The following is an 18,653-nucleotide window of genomic DNA, read 5'->3' on the forward strand; positions in this document are numbered from 1 at the left end:
AACTACAGATATAAGAGTTGTAAATATTATGAGCATTTATTCCCTATTTGTTAAGAATATTTTTTCCTCTTATTCTTTCTTTACCTTTCTCTTTTCCTCTTATTCACATAATAGCAATTGAACTAACCTATATGTATTATTAACTCTGCATCATCTTATTTAAGACAAAGAATTCTAGAAGAGTAAGCACCCATCAGAAACTTTCCTACTAGTTCAAGGAAAGAATTAGTAAGTTTTGTTACACACAGGATAGCAATAGCATGTTATATGGAATGATGCCCTCATCATGGTCTTTATTTGGAAATTAATTATGGTCTATGGTGACAAGCTCAAGTGTCAAATTGACGAGAATTAGACTAGTAATGATTAGCCTTGATCTACTTGGTTGGGTTAGGAGGTACACCAGAGAGTAGTACCATGCGCTTGTGTTTGCCTGCAAGGGCATTTCCAGAGACTATTTACATGTGGATAATAGCTGGGGGAGAAATACCAGCTCTGAGGGTTGGCCGCATGAGTCAACAGGCTGGGGGACCAGGTAGAGTAAACATCTAGAAAGAAGGAAGCAGACCAGAACATGCAAGCTCTACTCTTCCAGAGTAAGTGCACAGTTAGATCCCCTTATTGGGAGCTTCCAGCTTCTTATTTTAAGGAACCACAGAGATCTCTGATTTTCCATCATGCAGACAGCCACTGGTAGCCCACCCTGCCTCCAACTGTGTATGCCCACCTAATGTAGGAAAGGATACTTTAAATATTTGTGTATTGATGAAAAAATGTTTTTCTTCAACACTCAAAGACATTCATTTTATTGTATTATACTACCGTGGGGGTGTTTGCTTGTTTGTGTCCTTCCTGGGTGTTTTTGACTTGTTTTATTTTGAAGGTGTATATGTGTGTCAACATTCGTGTGGAGCCAAAGGTTGAAGTTACATGCCATGCATCTAGATAAACTATCTCATTTAAACACAGAGCTCACTCCAGGGAGCCCCTGTCTTCTGTGTCCTGGGATTATAAATGGGCAGGCACAACCACTTAGTATATTTATGTATTTACATTATATTTGCATAGCAAGCATTTTATCCACTAAGCCAGTTCCCCAGGCTTCTGTCTGTTTGGCTTATTTTTGAGATTATTTTTAAAAATGTTTATTAATTTTTTTTATTTACATTCCAAATGTTCCCCCCCTTTCCGGTCCCCCCTCTGAAGTGGAAACTTAAGGGTTCTTTGGAAAGTCAGTTGTGTTGAATGGTGTTTTGTTGGGACAAACACATAAAGGAGTATTTTGCTGAAGTGGACACAGGTGAAAGGCTAAAGCAGTCTTGTGAAGGAACATTGAGTGGAAGCGGACACAGGTGAAAGGATGTTCTGCTAAAGCAAGCACGTGAAAGGACACGTGATGGATTTTTTTTAATCAAATTGTAATTTTTACTTATTCACACAGGGGTTATAAACACAGAAAGGCAAGATGAGGGGAAGGAGATGACACCGGAGCGTAGGTGTTGAGGGGGAGTACAGATATCTTTCAGAACAGGGTATTGGCTGGGAACAACGCACATGCATTGGTCCACTTTACATTATGTAGTTGAGCTCCTTTTGTCAGGACTCCATAGAGAGAAATGCACCAACAAAAAACTCCTGTCGGTATGCTGCTGCTGCCGCTTCTTGCCACTTCTTTGGACTTGAGCTGATTGTCAGAATGACGTCGGCAGAGATAGACTCACATGCTGAGACAAGGCCTGTGGAGGACAGGTGATGTTTGGGGGGAGAATAAATAGGACTCAACAGTGAGGAAGCTTGGCTTGCTTGTATAGCTAAACACTTCTTGGTCTCTTGTCTTCGCTGATCTTCCCTTTGCTGAGAGAGAGGCACAGCCGAGAACTGCTCCTGGTATTCCTGTTGGCCCTAGTCCTTCCTGCTGACTCATACGGATTCTGCTGAGGTTTGGCTGTTCCTGTTAGGTTGTGCCACCACTGCTGCCACCACTGCTGCTATCCCGACTACCAAACTGGACAGCTGGTGTACCCTTGAAATATTTTTGAGTGGATCAAGCTGCTGCTGCTGAACTATGTACTGAACTGCTGATTTCCTGACAACACAGATGGGAGTTGCTCCAAAGAACCATTTCTATACAGGTCCACTTCCCCTACATCCTTTCTTTTCCACTACTTCTGGTGGGTAGTGGGCTAGAAGGGAGGTTAAAGTGTTTTAAGAGCCATCATTAAGAGTAGACTTTGAAAAATTAAAGTTGCATTCCTCTAGAGTTCTTCACCCCATCTTCTTTCCCCTTTGCCTCTGAGAAAGTTCTCTCCTACCCACCCCCCTTATCCACCCATCCACCCCCTCCATCTCCCACCCTCTCACTCCCACCTCACACCCCTGCAGTATCCCCCTTCCCTAGGGTATCAAGTCTCTACAGGATTAAGCACATCCTCTCTCACTGAGGTCAGACAAGGCAGTCATCTGCTACATATGTGCCAGGATTTTTATTTAAATGTAGTTGCATTATGTCTTCCTTCCCTTTATGTGTGTATGTGGTATGTGGGGGATGGGGGAAGAATGTACGTGTAAATGCTGATGCTCACAGAGATCAGAGATGTCAGGGTCTATGGTCTATGGTGACAGGCTCAAGTGTCAAGTTAAGAAGCAGTGGACTTGTGATGATTAACCTTGAGCAACTTGGTTAAGTTACAAGATGTCTGGAGCTGGAATTACAACTGGTTGTGAGCCACCCAACATGGGTGCTGGGAACCAAACTCCAGGCATCTTCGGAGCTCTTAACCACTGAGCCATCTCTGCAGACCCCAAACCCTTCTGTCTGTACTGAAATAAAGTATTCTAAAATTAGCATTGTATTCTGGACCTGATATTTACTCAGATTATAAGGTACAGCATTTTCTCTCTAGTTCAAATGTATTTTATAATTTCACTTATTTTCATACTATTATTGTTTTTCAGTGTTCAGATATTTTTTCCTCAGTGAAGGCTAAGGTTCTTTCCTATTCCCTGAGCAATTTGAAACATCTGGTCTTCGGGTGGCACTGCTGACTGCTTTCTGGGCAAACTCATTGCTTGGTGGCCTTACAGTGCAACTTCATCAGCCTTACAGTGGAGGGACTTTGGAAACTCAAGTATACGAAAGAGTTCTGAACCATCAATATTCAGCAGTGTGCCAGAGATTTACCAGCAAGAAGAGTGTGTGGCTTTAGTAAGAGGAAACAGCTGTTCACCCAGCTTTTGCTCTTGGTGAGGGACAGATGCTAACATGAAATCAGTCTGAGGTTTCCGACTTTGGACTAGAATGGGATCCCGCCTCACAGTAACTTGCAGCTGAATATAAAGAACTTACTGGGGACTGCAGACTCCCATAGCATATTTATACCGGGAAATACTGTGGATGGAAGGAATAGGTACAGAACTGTTGGTAACATGTTGCATTAGTATAACTCGTAGAGTTTGTGAGGGAGCTGGTCTCACTATACAAAACAGAGATCTAGAAACAGCTGGGCAGATAGTGCTGGGCAAAGCTTGGAATGGTGAGGTTTGGCACCTTAACTAGCCAAGTGAGGACTTAGTCAAGCAGTTTGGCTAGGATGACAGTAAGAGAGTTCAGTTCTGTGTCTATGGAGGGGCTGTGATGGAGCAATCTAAAGGAAATGCAGGCTGGCAAGGGTTGATGGCAGGCTTGGGCAGAGCTCCCAGGCCTGGCTTCTTCTGTATTATACTGCTCAGTGAAGTAGTCCTGAAAACCCTTGGTTGCTCTTAGCTACAGCTACATACATTAGCTTTGTGGCCACAGCTCTACCACTCATTCCTGCAACTGTGTTAGTGGTTTCTTTGAGGAAAGAGAAAGAGAAAGCCAAGACCTTGCTGCAAGAACCCTCCACCATAGCCCTTGCACTGGGACTTTGGCCAAGTGTAGAAACTTCTCAAGACACTCACTGTCAATGCTGTTAGTATCCAGATTTTTCATGGGAGGAATTGCACAGGCATCTGATGCATCTTCTGAGTCATCTGTTCTTGTTTGCTCTTAGGTTTCATCGTCTGCTTCATACTTTTCTGAGCTTGGCTAATGTAAATCTGCTTTCCCTTGAGCACCTTCTATCTCACCCCCGGCCTCCTGTGTGTCAATGTGCTTACTCAGACTGCATTAGGATTGTTATCAGTTATATTGTCACACTGCTGTTGGGCCCAAACTTACAAAAGACACCCTTAAAGCATTCACCCAACCCCCCATCTCTCTTCCCAAGTTCTTGATGTATACATGAGTGAACACATTTGCCCACGCTCCAAGATCTGCTCTTCATCCTTTATGAGACTTAAGTTAGCCAGGCGGTGGTGGTGCACGCCTTTAATCCCAGCACTTGGGAGGCAGAAGCAGGCGGATTTCTGAGTTCGAGGCCAGCCTGGTCTACAGAGTGAGTTCCAGGACAGCCTGAGCTCCACAGAGAAACCCTGTCTCGAAAAACAAAAACAAAAACAAACAAACAAACAAACAAAAAGAGACTTAAATCATGCAACAAGGACTGTGCAACCACTTACAAGCCCCTCATGCAGCTTTTCAATAGCCCTTTCAGCTACTTCTTATATGTCAAAGTGTACACATCTGTAGTCCTTGGAGCCATTTTCAATCACGAAGCATCTTACATGAAAGGATCTTACCAAGAAAGGATCTTACCAAATGCAGAATGTGTACCCTACAGTGCTTTATTGTCAATGGATCTATCCAAATTTTAATGACTGTATCACTCACTCCAAATGACAGATCCTGGACTGGCTTGTCCTTTATAAACATCAAAATGCACAGCCCAAGAAACATCAGGTGATTACATCCCTGTGGACTTCATGGAGAGGACGAGGTGCCCACATTTAACTTTTCCCATAGCATTCCTCAGTTCCATTAAGATATAAGTTTTCAGGACTTCAGGTCTGGGCCCGAGCATAGAGCAGGTCACAGGCGGCAGCTCCGTACCCAACCCCAGAAAACCGAGAGAAAGAGGGACTCCCAGGAGCTTTAACTCAGGCAGCATCTCAGGTAAGGAAAAAGCAGCACTTGCCCCAAACAGGGAGCAACCAGGACCCACTGGGACCCAGGAATTTGCTCCTGGCCCGGAGCACGGACTCCATCTGGTCTGGGCCCAAGCACTCACAGATCCTGGGAGGCAGCTCTGCACCCAATCTCACAGAATCCAGAGGAAACGGGGTGCTCAGGACCTCTCTGCCAAGCAGTATCTTAGGCTAGGAGGTGGCAATACTTGCCCCCAAACAGGGAGCAACCAGGACCCACTGGGACCCAGGAACTCACTCCTGGCCTGGGGCACGGGTTCCTTCCGGTCTGAGCCCGAGCAGATCCCAGGAGTCAGCTCTGCACCCAATCTCACAGAACCTAGAGGAAGCGGGGGTTCTCAGTAGCTCTAACTCAAGCAGTATCTTAGGCTAGGAGGTGGCAATACTTGCCCCCAATCAGGGAGCAACCGGGACCCACTGGGACCCAGGAATCCACTCCTGACCCAGAGCCCGGGCCCCTTCCAGTTTCCACCTGAGCACGGAGCACATCTTGGGCCTCAGCTCTAACCCCAGCAGCAAAACCCATCCCAAACAGTTCTGACACAACCTAGACGATAGGAAAGACAGGCCTCAGTCAGAGACAGCACAGATAGCACAAAGGTGATCCAGATGGCAAAAGGCAAGCGCAAGAACACAAGCACCAGCAACCCAAGGTACTTGCCATCATCTGAACCTAGAACTCCCCATATCACCAGGAAAGCAAGAACCAGATCTAAAATCACTTCTAATGATGATGCTAGAGGACTATAAGAAGGAAATAAATAACACTATTAAAAAACTTGAGGAGAACACAGGAAAACAGGATGAAGTCCTTAAAGAAACCCAAAAATCCTTTAAAGAATTACAAGAAAACACAAACAAACAGATGAAGGAATTGAACAAAACCATCCAGGACACAAAAATGGAAGTAGAAACAATAAAGAAATCACAAAGGGAGACTACCCTGGAGATAGAAAACCTAAGAAAAAAATCAGGAGTCATAGACACAAGCATCACCAACAGAATACAAGAGATAGAAGAAAGAATCTCAGGTGCAGAAGATACCTTAGAAAATATTGACACAACTGTCAAAGAAAATGCAAAATGCAAAAAGTTCTTAACACAAAATATCCAGGAAATCCAGTACGAAATGAGAAGACCAAACCTAAGGATAATAGGTATAGATGAGAGTGAATTAGGCAACACAAGGAGCTCAAAGGGATACAAATAGGAAAGGAAGAAGTCAAAATCTCACTATTTGCAGATGATATGATAGTATACTTAAGTGACCCCAAAACTTCCACCAGAGAACTCCTAAACCTGATAAACAACTTTAGCAAAGTGGCTGGATATAAAATTAACTCAAGCAAATCAGTAGCCTTCCTCTACTCAAAAGATAAACTGGCTGAGAAAGAAATTATGGAAATGACACCCTTCACAATAGTCACAGATAATATAAAATACCTGGGTGTGAACCTAACCAAGCAAGTAAAAGACCTGTATGACAAGAACTTCATGCCCCTGAAGAAAGAAATCGAAGCAGATCTCAGAAGATGGAAAGATTTCCCATGCTCATGGATTGGAAGGATTAATATAGTAAAAATGGCTATTTTGCCAAAAGCCACCTACAGATTTAATGCAATCCCCACCAAAATTCCCACTCAATTCTTCACAGAGATAGAAAGAGCAATCTTAAAATTCATTTGGAATAACAAAAAACCCAGGATTGTGAAAACTACTCTCAGCAATAAAAGAACTTCTGGAGGAATCACCATCCCCGACTTCAAGCTGTACTACAAAGCAATAGTGATAAAAACTGCATGGTAGTGGAACAGAGACAGGCAGGAGGATCAGTGAAATAGAATAGAAGACCCAGAAATGAAACCCCATACCTATGGTCACTTGATCTTTGACAAAGGAGCTAAAACCATCCAGTGGAAAAAAGATAGCATTTTCAACAAATGGTGCTTGTCCTACTGGTGGTCAGCATGTAGAAAAATGCAAATTGATCCATACTTATCTCCTTGTACAAAGCTCAATTCCAAGTGGATCAAGGACCTCCACCTAAAACCAGCCACACTGAAACTAATAGAAGAGAAACTGGGGAAAAGCCTGGAAAACATAGGCACAGGAAAAAAGTTCCTGAACAGAACACCAATGGCCTGTGCTCTAAGACCAAGAATTGACAAATGGGACCTCATAAAGCTGCAAAGCTTCTGTAAAGCAAAGGACACAGTCAATAGGACAGAGTGGCAACCAACAGATTGGGAAAAGATCTTCACCAACCCTACATCTGATAAAGGGCTAATATCCAAGGTATACAAAGAACTGAAGAAATTAGACTCTAGACAATCAAAGAACCCTAATAAAAAATGGAGCACAGAGCTGAACAAAGAATTCTCAACTGAGGAAGCTCGAATGGTTGAGAAGCACCTAAAGAAGTGTTCAGCATCCCTAGTCATCAGGGAAATGCAAACGAAATCAACACAGATTCCACCTCACAACAGTCAGAATGGCTAAGATCAAAAACACAGGTGACAGCACATGTTGGCGAGGATGTGGAGAAAGAGGAACACTCCTCCACTGTTGGTGGGATTGTAAACTGGTACAACCACTATGGAAGGCAGTCTGGCGGTATCTCAGAAAATTGAACATAGTGTTACCTGAGGACCCAGCTATACCACTCCTGGGCATATACCCAAAAGACGTTTCAACATACAACAGGGACACATGCTCCACCATGTTCATAACAGCCTTATTTATAATAGCCAGAAGTTGGAAAGAACCCAGATGCCCTTCAACAGAAGAATTGATGCAGAAAATGTGGTACATTTATACAATGGAGTACTACTCAGCTATTAAAAACAATGAGTTCACGAAATTCCTAGGCAAATGGATGGAGCTGGAAAATATCATCTTGAGTGAGGTGACCCAATCTCAAAAGAACATACATGGTATGCACTCACTGATAAGTGAATGTTAGCCCAAAAGCTCACAATTTCTAAGAAACTACGTATAGACCACATAAAACTCACATAGAAGACGGAAGACCAAAGTGTGGATGCTTTGGTCCTTTCTAAAAGGAGTATCAAAAGTTTCAACCAGAGCTCCCAAAGTCTAAACCGCCAGCCAGAGAGCACAAAGGGAGGGACTCATGCACCTGTATAGGGAATTGAGGGTGACCTTGTTAGACTTCAGTGAAAGTGGAGGGCCATGGTCACTGAAAGTTTGGATCCCCTACTGTTTGGGAATTCGAGAGCAGGGAGATGGGACTGGGAGGATATTTGGAGCACACCCTCACAAAAATTAGGAGGAGGGGGTATGGGATAAGGGGTTTTGGGGGAGAATGGGAGAGGAGAAAACATTGAAAGATAAATACGTATAATATCCAATAAAAAAACCACACAGATTAAGGATCTAAAAAAAAGAGAAAGAGAGAGTTTACTTATTTTAAATTAATTTCAATAGTTTCTAGGAGTTGCTAATTGGCTAAGATCCTATTTTAAGCTCTCCACAAAAGAATTTAAGTCCCTGTTCAGTATTCTCAAGAGAGAGGTAAACCCTAATTTTCCTCAACAATTAATTGACAAAAGAGAGATTATCTCACAAAAAGTAGAAGAAGCTATTACTAATCGATATATTATATAGTCTGATTAGTTGTCAGCGGTGCTATAACAGTTCTTTGACAAAAGGTTATTAATATAGATTTATATATCCTTAAATACAGTCTTCATTCCTCTCTGAGTGTGGAAGAAGCGACTGTTGGCGCTTCTGCCCTGATTTTACAAGAACTCTGAAAAATTGGCTTTAAAAACAAAAGAGGGGGAATGGTACCCCCTCAGAAGGAGTCCCCCTGAAATACTCTCCATCATGCCTTGTTCACTTTTATCTCTCTAAAGCTGAAAGCTCATGGCAAATCTGCTGCTGACTGCCTCTGGCACCACCAAGACCAACAAAACTTTGCCACAGATATGGGGAAGGACCCTCTTACCCTTAAAGGGAATAGCCCAGACCCAGTTCCCTTATGGGGCCGAGGACTGATATGCCTGTCCGATACCACAGAAGGCACAGCTAACCGCTACCAAAAAGGTTAATGAAAAAAAAATAGATACCCCCACAAAGCCAGACCCAACCATAAATACGATGAATAACAATTTACATCCAGGGAAGAGAAATCTCCCTGAGAATCCCCTTCCAGGTAAAAATGAATCACCCGTGATGTCTGCTGTTAGAAGTTCTAATCCAGATGCTGGCCTCTGAACTTATACTACTCAGACATTTGAAGGGCCACTGAGAAGAACATCAAACAGCTAGAGACTGACATCACTAATCTGAAGAAATCCCTCGTTTCGCCGTCTGAAGAGACCTCCTAAAATCACAAAGATCCTTATTGGACTTGATTTGCTCTAGTACAATAGAAAAGGCTGTATACAGCTCTTGACTGTGTACAACCCTCAAAGAAGAAGGCTGCCTTTACATAGACAAGACAAGGAGGGTTAAAGAGAGCATGAAATAGGTAGTGAAGGCCCTAAGAAAAATCAGAGAGAGAGTCAGATGAATGCTGGTACAAGAATTGGTTTTCAGCCTCTCCAAGGTTGTCAACCCTATTTCCTTCCATCTTGGACCATTATTTGGGTTGTTTTTGCTTTTTTCTGCTGGTCCCTGGCCCTCAAATAGGTGAACTAACTCTGTGATACAACAGATAAATAATTTGGTAGCAAAACCTACTCAGATACATTATCATAAGTTAGCTATGGAGGACCACGAGACTCAAGATGAGGTTGTTACTTTATACAGGGTGTTTCCAAAACCCATCTCTACCCAACCTAAAAGGGGGGACTTCTGCCCCTAGACCAAGCAGAGAGGGGCCACCCAGAACCCCCTCTGACAGGCGATCTGAATTCTTGCTTAGGCTGCGAGGGTAAGCACTGCAAGGGAATATAAATAAAAGATAAAAATATCTCTCTGGGTTCCCTGAGGGACAAGCCTGACTGCATAGGGGTTGATGTCAAAAGTATCCCCTCTCCAGGAAAAAGACATCGGGACGGGTATAGCCCTCATGCCTCACTGGACAACAACAGGGGGACTGGAGCCATTACAAGGACCCCTTCAAATACTGGAGGTCAGGCCTCTATCCCCACCTTTGCAAGTTTAGAATTGCCACAGCCCTTCTATACTTAGAGAAGGAAGGAGATGTCAGGGGCAGCCCTGCTTACACACTGTAGGCCTAAAATCAGCCATAGGCCTAAAATCAGCAATAGGCCTGTCATACATGTATACTAACACCAAGTCTTGGGTCTCAGCGGAAAAACATTGAAACAGATGGCTATAAGCTAATGTCAACAGGCAGCTTTTGTGGAAATTTATAAGCCTGAGTAGTCATAGACCTTGTAAATAGGTAGCCTTGGCAGACAATACCAACTTAGATAAGGACAAGCGAGTCATAGGCAGAGTCATAGTGAATTGTCCCCTGAACCTTCACCTAGCCAATACCCAGTTCTGAAGATATCTGTATTCCCCCTGAACACCCACACTCCAGTTTCATTCCCTTCCCCACAACCTGCCTTTCTGTGTTTATAACCCCAGTGTGAATTAATTACGATTCGAGAAAAAAAAAGATATGTTTTCTATGTAGAGTAAAGCCATAGTGTAGTGAGGAGCACTGGGATTCATCTCTATGAGACTGGTTAAACCACATAAAGAGGTCAAAAATAAATGTTTGGGGAAATTTTTCTATCTAGTGTGGCCCTTGAGTTTTCCCACATTCCCAACATCTGAGTGAAGCCAAGGCACATTCAAGAACTCAACACTTTCTAGCTCAGGCCTTAGATGTAGTGGAGCCACAACAAACCATTCCCCTGAAGAAACACATGACTCAAAATCAGTAAGGACTCTATAAAATAATCATTGCTTTAAGCTACAACCTTTGGGAGTGAGTTTTTTATACAGCCACAGATATCCGCATCACACACATAAAAGTTAAAGGGCAGCAATGATTTGACCAGAAATAAAATGACAATAGAAAATAATCTTTAGAATCTGTTTTGAAATTCAGAAGAAGAAAAAAACTTAGATGAAGCAATAAGGATATTAGATATGAAAGGCAAGGGCAGGGGGTCAGTGTACTCCCCCCCCCCAGGAGCTCCATAAACAGAAGCAGTATCAGTGAACACTTAAAAAAAATATTTTCCAAGCAGACTGATGGGTAAAGAGATCAGGACTTCTCAGCAACGGTTTAGCCAGAAGAGAATTGAATGATATATTCACGGTATTCACCTGAAAGTACTATACTTAGTAAACACTGCATCCTTTAAGAGAAAGGACAGAAAGTACATTGTGTCTAGTACACATTTCACTGTGAGGTGTCATAAAGAATTAAACACAATTGGAAGATTGGCAGAAGTAACAACACAGTTTGAAAAATATGCTGATGAACTTGATTGAATGTCTACTTGAAAACTCTTATTTCATATTAGTTTTTGCCATACTAATAGCAAAAGTGGTAGATAGTCAGGGAATCTCATGTTGCATTAGCCCACTCTCATGTCATATGAAAAACAGAAATAAAGTTTCCATTTTTCAATAAAGTTAAAGCTATATATGCTGTAGATGTAGATAAGTTTAAATTAAGTATAAACATTTATAAGTGGAACTCTCTATTGTTCCCAAAGCCAAAATGAAAATCAGAAATAATTATCAAGACTATATATATATATATATATATATATATATATATATATATATATATATAGTCCAATTATATCATTGACATTATTCCATTCACATAGTTTGAAAACCTATAATAATACCACGCTTTATAACAGTTGTGGCTACAAATATGAACTCAAGGTGTAAAACAACATACCTGGAAATGATACTTGAATTGATGATGGCACTTAACCGCTGTGGAAATAAGAGTGTGCTGGTGGTGGCAACTGATGCACAGAGGGTCTCAATTTCTCTTGAATAGTTGGTTTCCTTAAGCAAAACTCAAATAGAATGCAGTATTAAGATGTAGTGAGTTGGGGTGATAGTTACAGAGATATTGCATTTTTTATTGATATTCTTGCCATATTATCAGCCAGATCAACATGACAAGAGAAAGCAAACCAAGCCCTTTTTTTCACCCTTCTGTAGCAGGCCCAACTACAGAAGGTAGAGTCTGGGTAAGGTTTTAAATGATGAAGGAAATCCCCCATTGACATTTCAATGGAATAATGGATACTTATCAGACTGGAATGCCAGCCTACAGATCTGAAAACTGCTCCCAAAGTAATGATTGGGCTTGAAAATACAAAATTGGTTTGCAAACTTTACTCCCCCTGAATTTTTTTGAAACACTCATATTGGCTACAGAATGATGAGTCAGTTTCACAGGCTTCTGAGCCAGAGAAACACCAGAGCCAAGAGAAATGTGTCACAGAAAACACGTGGGAATCAGAGGCTGGCTGCAGGAGCTGGCATCCCCCTAAGCCACACAGGCTTCTGACAATGTGTAGGCCAAATAACTTCCTCAAGAGCGCCTTTTTATTTTTGGAATAATTCTTTCTTAAGATTTACTTTTAGGGCTCAAGGGATGGGTCAGCAGTTAAGGCTGCTCTTCCAGAGGTCCTGAGTTCAATTATCAGCAACCACATGGTGGCTCACAACCATCTGTAATGGGCTAGAATGCCATTTTCTGGTGTGTCTGAAGACAGCCACATTGTACTCATACATAAAATAAATAAATAAATCTTTTTAAAAGTATTTATTTTTGTAGTTTTAATTATGTATATGGGGTGGTGCATGCACATGAATGCAAGTCCACATAGAGGTAAGAGGTGTCGGGTTCCACTGGAGCTGGGGTTAAGCCATCTCATGTTAAGCCATTCTCATGCTGGGAATCAGTCAAATCCCAGAGATATTCGTGCTCTTAACCACTAAGCTATCCTTCCAGCCATGAAATAATTCTTTGAAACACAAACACATTTGCTAATACACCATAGTAATGTCACTTAGGACTCAGAATAATACATTATTCACATGGCCATCTCCATAGAAATACTTTCAGAAACCAACATTTCTCATTCTTCTACTGGCCAGATAGTCTGTAGCACTCAGCATCCTAACAGTACATTTAAGTACACATTGCTTCACAAGTCAGACCTCCATCCCAGACTTGTCACAAAGCAGATGCAGCAGAGGAGATATGCAAGTTTGGAAGGCCTGAGTGAACTGCATTGGGCTTTTCTGTGTTCCCTGAAAGAATTCATCATTTGCTGACCATTGATGTCTTTGTGTTTCCAGTCCAGAATTGGACTATCATATCTCTCCTTTCACACCTGGGCTAACAATCTCCTTTACTTGAATACCTTCCCAGATACTAAAGGCAGACGTGAGCACCCAAAGATTATTGTTTACACCTGCATTTCAGGATGGTTTGCTCTATATCAGCAGTGTATGGAATGTCTGCCAAGCTGCACCATACTGGGTGGAAGATGGGCTCTCCAACAGATTCCTTTCTGTATTGCTCACGGCATTTATCAGAGAAGCCTGCACATAAAGCTATAAACAGTTACGCTATTGTATTGATAGCATTTAGCTCTTCTAACCCCCAAAGCATAAAACCAGTTATGCCCTGTTTCATTCCCTGGAACTTGGGCTTAGCAGTAACTTCCAATTCTCTTAATAGGCCAAATAATTCTAAAATTCTACACAATACTTCCCCTAAATTTCTTAAAAATTGAACAACAGGGAGATGTAATTCAGTGATAAAGTTTGCATTTAGCATGAAAATGGTCTAGGTTCAATCCCCCACACTAAATACAACAACAACAACAACAAAATCTAAGTAGCTTCTCTTTTAGCGGACCAAAGAACTGATCCATCAAAAATTACTAAATTGAAACCTTAAGAGAGAATGAAAAGCCAAAGAGATAACTCTGGCACTCACAGAGGTCATTTGTTAATGGTATAGGGTGAGAGCCATTCACAGCTGCAAACTTTTCTATTAAGGAAAACTCACTGTCCTTCTCCCAGCAACTATCAGTGACCACTAGCTCCTCAGCTAGGGCTGGGAGCTCGTGCTCACCTCCTGCTTCCATGCCATGATCTTGTCAGACTTGACCTTGTGTGGATAACTGTGTATGCTGTCACAGCTGCTGAATTCATATGCACAGCTGCTCAATTGGGTCTGGACAGCACTGTTTCTTCATAGTCATCTACCACCTCTGGTTCTTATACACTTTCTTCTCCTTCATCCTTGATGATCCCTGAGCCTTTAAGGATGTAATTGACCACATACCCAAGATTATATGAGCAGTACTAGTGGGTCTCTATGTGTTTTTAAAAAATAAGAACACAAAATTGGGTGGGAATGGAAGTAGACATATATCTGGAAGGAGATGAAAAAAGGAATGTTCAAAATACAATGAATATTCTCAAAGAACTAATAAAAGTATTTTAGATTAAAATCTTGCATACAATATATTTTGATCATATTCTTTCCCTTTCCCCAATTTCTCCCTGATCCTCCACACGTCCCACCCACCAGACTACGTGTTCTTAATATTCTTTCTCTCTAGAAGAGAAAAGAAAATCAAAGCAAAGATAAGAGATGAAAATACAAGAAAAAAAATACTTGCACACAAAAACATCCCAACTACTTCTGGGCATGAGATCTGCCCTGAAGCATGATTGATAAATCTGTGTCACCCCATTAAAGAAAACTGATTTTTCCCTTTCCCAGTAGGTGCCAATTGCAAATAGCTTCTTGATGTGAGGTGGGGCTTTGTGCCTACTTTTCCTTCTCTATGCTATGGTTCTGTCTGGTTTGAACACATCTAAGACTTGTGTTTGTCCTCAGGCTTCATCTATGACTTCTAACTCTACTAAGATGCTGTGTTACTCAAGAATAAAACGTAAGTCTCCAGTTCATGGAGCTTATTCAGGAGACCACTAAGCAGTCAGAACATGTGAGCATCACTTGGTGAGCTTCCTGCAGCCCTTTGCGATGGTCTTGGTATTGTGAAGAATTGGGGTCCTTGGAAATTAACTCAACAACATTGATGTCCTTACATTTGACTTTGGTCAATGAATGGGAAGAAAGAATACATTTTTGGGTAGGAACAAGTGTATGGTACCCAAGAAAGATAATATAAAATAGAAAGGAGGCTCCCTGTCCCCATATCTGAAAGCATTCCTCCATAAGCATGTGATATGGTCAGAATTCTGGGACTCAGGTTGGCAGACAGAACAGAGGGCTGGCAATGCTAGTAAGAGTTTAGAGTGAAAGAGAAAACAGGGGTGGGGGATGGGAGATGGAGACTGCCAACTAATCGATAGATAGAGAGGGGAACTGCACAAAGCAGACAAGGCTGGCCTCTGGCACCTTGAGAAAAGACAGGGTCCCTCGGAATTGGTGCTACCAGTGCAGATGTGGGTGCCCACATCAAGATTTTCCCCAACCCTGAAACAGTACATTTATTATGAATTTGGCACTGTGCAGATGTGGACATCAGCATGTGGCAGCTCTCAGCAGACATTGCTGTCAGCCATGAGAAGATAGAGCCCATCATGGCCTATTTTATTGTTGTAACTGCTGTAGCTGTTAGAATAATCATAGGGAAAGCCAGTGGTCCTCCCAGCTGCCAGCATCCATGGAAAGAAGCTGCCTTGAGGAACAGCATCTACTAAGCTGCTCATTTCATTCCAGTTCCCAATTCCTGAGACATAAGCTGTCAGCACAGTGAACCTACAGGCTGCAGGGATGCCTGTATGGTGGCTTCAGAGTCCGCCTTCCTGAGAAGACCTGCCCTTCATTTTACCTTGCCAAAAGGTTTGCATGATATAGCAGAGACCCCTTAGAATAATCTAAGCCCTGATCTTGTAGGAAGTATTGAAGACAAAAACTCCATTCAAGGAGTTACTTTGGGCACAATGCAAGTAATTTTACAGTTAGGGAAACTGGGGCTCAGAACAAACTTAGTGGCAGAAGTGGTCATCTCTTGGCCATGGTACAGTGTTCTTTATTGTTCGGCTTTTGAGACATCCTTCTATATAGTCCTGATAACTTGGTATTCACTACGTGACTCAGGCTGACCTTAAATTCATGGCAATTCTTCTGCCTCCATCTCCTGAATGCTAGGACTAAAGGCATGGACTACAAAGCAGGTGAACAGTGTGATCTCCCTAAGGACGTGGCCTTTGATAACATCAAGATTTTGGTGAGATCTCTGAAGGAGGAGAGAGGTATTTTGGAAACAGAGCAAGTCAGAGAGTTGCCCAGTGGTAAATCTAAGCCTGTGAGTGTGCGCTGAACTGACTCTACAATCACACAGCATCATGCCAGGCCCCTTTGAGGCACTGCAAAAGAATCGGGCAAGTGATAGGACCATCCCTACAAAATACCAAAGCCAGATCAGAGCAGCTGCAGAAACTCTTGTCCTTATGAAGGTCCTTTTGAAGCGTCCTTATGAAGCTCCAAGCCTGGCATTCCAACCCTGGGGCCAGGGAATGACCTCTATGATATTCAGCACTTTCTCTAGACCAAAGACACCCAAGAGGATGCTCCAGTGCGTCTATACAAAGTGGTCCTCACAAGGGGGTGGGGGGGTTGATTAGGATCTTATGGATCACCTGCCACCTCTTGCTTATTGTTCTGCTGAGTGGGCGTGTGCACATTCCAGACTGTCCATGCTGAGGTTAGCAGAAAGCAAGGCCACCACAGTCTCATTAGCTTCTGTCTGCTGTGGGATTTTCTACTTCTCGGTTTGTGGGGTGTGTGTGAATTGTTGCCTTTGCCCAGCTAGCTATGCAAGACTGGTCACACCAACTTGACAGAGTTTTAGATCTGCTGCCACCTGGTGGTGGGAATTGCCTTTCACAGGAATTAAAACTTTGCAAGACTAAGGAAAGGCCTCACCTGCTGGCCTTACGATCTAATCTGCTTTAAATGATCATATAGATCTCCTTTAGTGTCTTAAAAAAACTCACTCTATTGATACAGACAGGAAAGAAAAATCTGAATGTGCATTGCCCAGAGCATATAGCATCCAACCCCACCCAAGGTGCCAAACAAAAGAATAATTTGAAATAACATCATGAATAATGAGTTCTTTAATAAAGGCACCATATTTGTTCATCTAAGGCTCTGATCTTTCTTCAGGTATCAGAGGAATTTCTACGATGCTGAAGTGAATTGTCGGAGCCTGTGTTTTAATGTTTTGATTATATGTAAACACTGTGACAAGGAAAGAGATGTGACAAATTTCTCACCTGCCAAAAATTGCATTACTTTGACAGGATGTACTAAAACTTGTTTAGATTTAATGAAATGTTAAGACCGTTCATAAAATCATCTCGGGGAGAGGGATTTCTTCAATTTTGATGTGTCTTTTCTTACCTTCTGATGAGAAAAAGAAACATCCTTCTCAATTTTATTATTTATTGTCAGCATAACTGTTTGCTGTTGCATATCGTGTGCTCTAATATGCACAGCTTTATGCCAAAGCCCCACTACTGGTGAAAAGCCATACTAACAATTGACTGGATGGGGCCCATAGTGGCAGGTTGTCATCCTCCATATGATACAAGCTTTACAGATATAAAAGTTACTACTGACAGTGGAAAATGGCAGGGGACAAAGGGACAAATAGATGTGCTTATTTTTATATCATAGTGACACATTTATGCTTTGTCTTGTAAAAACCAAATCCAGACACATACATTGTAAATAGCTACACAGTTCTAGAAGTTTGCTTCTTCTGAGACAACCTTTGACTTTATTATATGGTTCCTTGTGGGGAATGTGAGACTCAGTAGCCATGGTAATTGGAAACCCCTACTTGGGGGTATTAATGAGGAAGATGTGTAGAAAGAAGGAAAGAAGCAAGGACATGAAATGGCTCTGGGAGAGTGTTGGTTACCAGACTAGAGGGCCAAGACTCAACTTTAGAATGATTACCTTGCCTTTCTTCTAATTCCCTATAAAATATGCTAAGTGGAGATGGTTCTGGAAAGTGGTGTTCTGGTTGTGGTATTGTGTTTGTGTTCCTTCCTGAATAAAGCTGGAAAGCTTGATTGCTGTCTCTGTTCACTGGCATGAATTCTGGCATTCTGGTAACAGATAGAGTATGGCAGACTACGGACAGACACCTGTGCCTTTGCCTTTAACTATGAAGCTATAGAAACAAGCTAATTTCCCTCCAAGAGCCTCCTGCTAGGAGAAGGAAAAGGCTGAAGCCTGATGCCAGCCAGCCAGCCAGCCAGAGAACTGGCCTTGTTTCTCATAAAGAGACTTCACACTTTCTGACAACTTGTTGAAGGACCTTGTAGAAGAGACTAGAGCCCAGATGCTGTGGTTTTGGTGGGCAGTACCACATCTTGACCAGGACTGTTTAGCTATGAGTACCACTTGCTCTCTGTTTAAACCTAAATCTCATGAATAGACTTGGGAGGATGTGCAGGAACCGTGGCTCAGTGGTTAAGACTTAGGAAGAGCTGGCCATGACTTCTTTGTTTCTCTTCCCAATGTGGCCATGTTGAAAGAATAAATCTTTGTGTTCTCTCTCTCTCTCTCTCTCTCTCTCTCTCTCTCTCTCTCTCTCTCTCCCTCCCTCCCTCCCTCCCTC

Source organism: Grammomys surdaster, unplaced genomic scaffold (genome assembly GCF_004785775.1).
Source record: "Grammomys surdaster isolate TR1022 unplaced genomic scaffold, NIH_TR_1.0 126248, whole genome shotgun sequence".
Lineage (NCBI taxonomy): Eukaryota > Metazoa > Chordata > Mammalia > Rodentia > Muridae > Grammomys > Grammomys surdaster.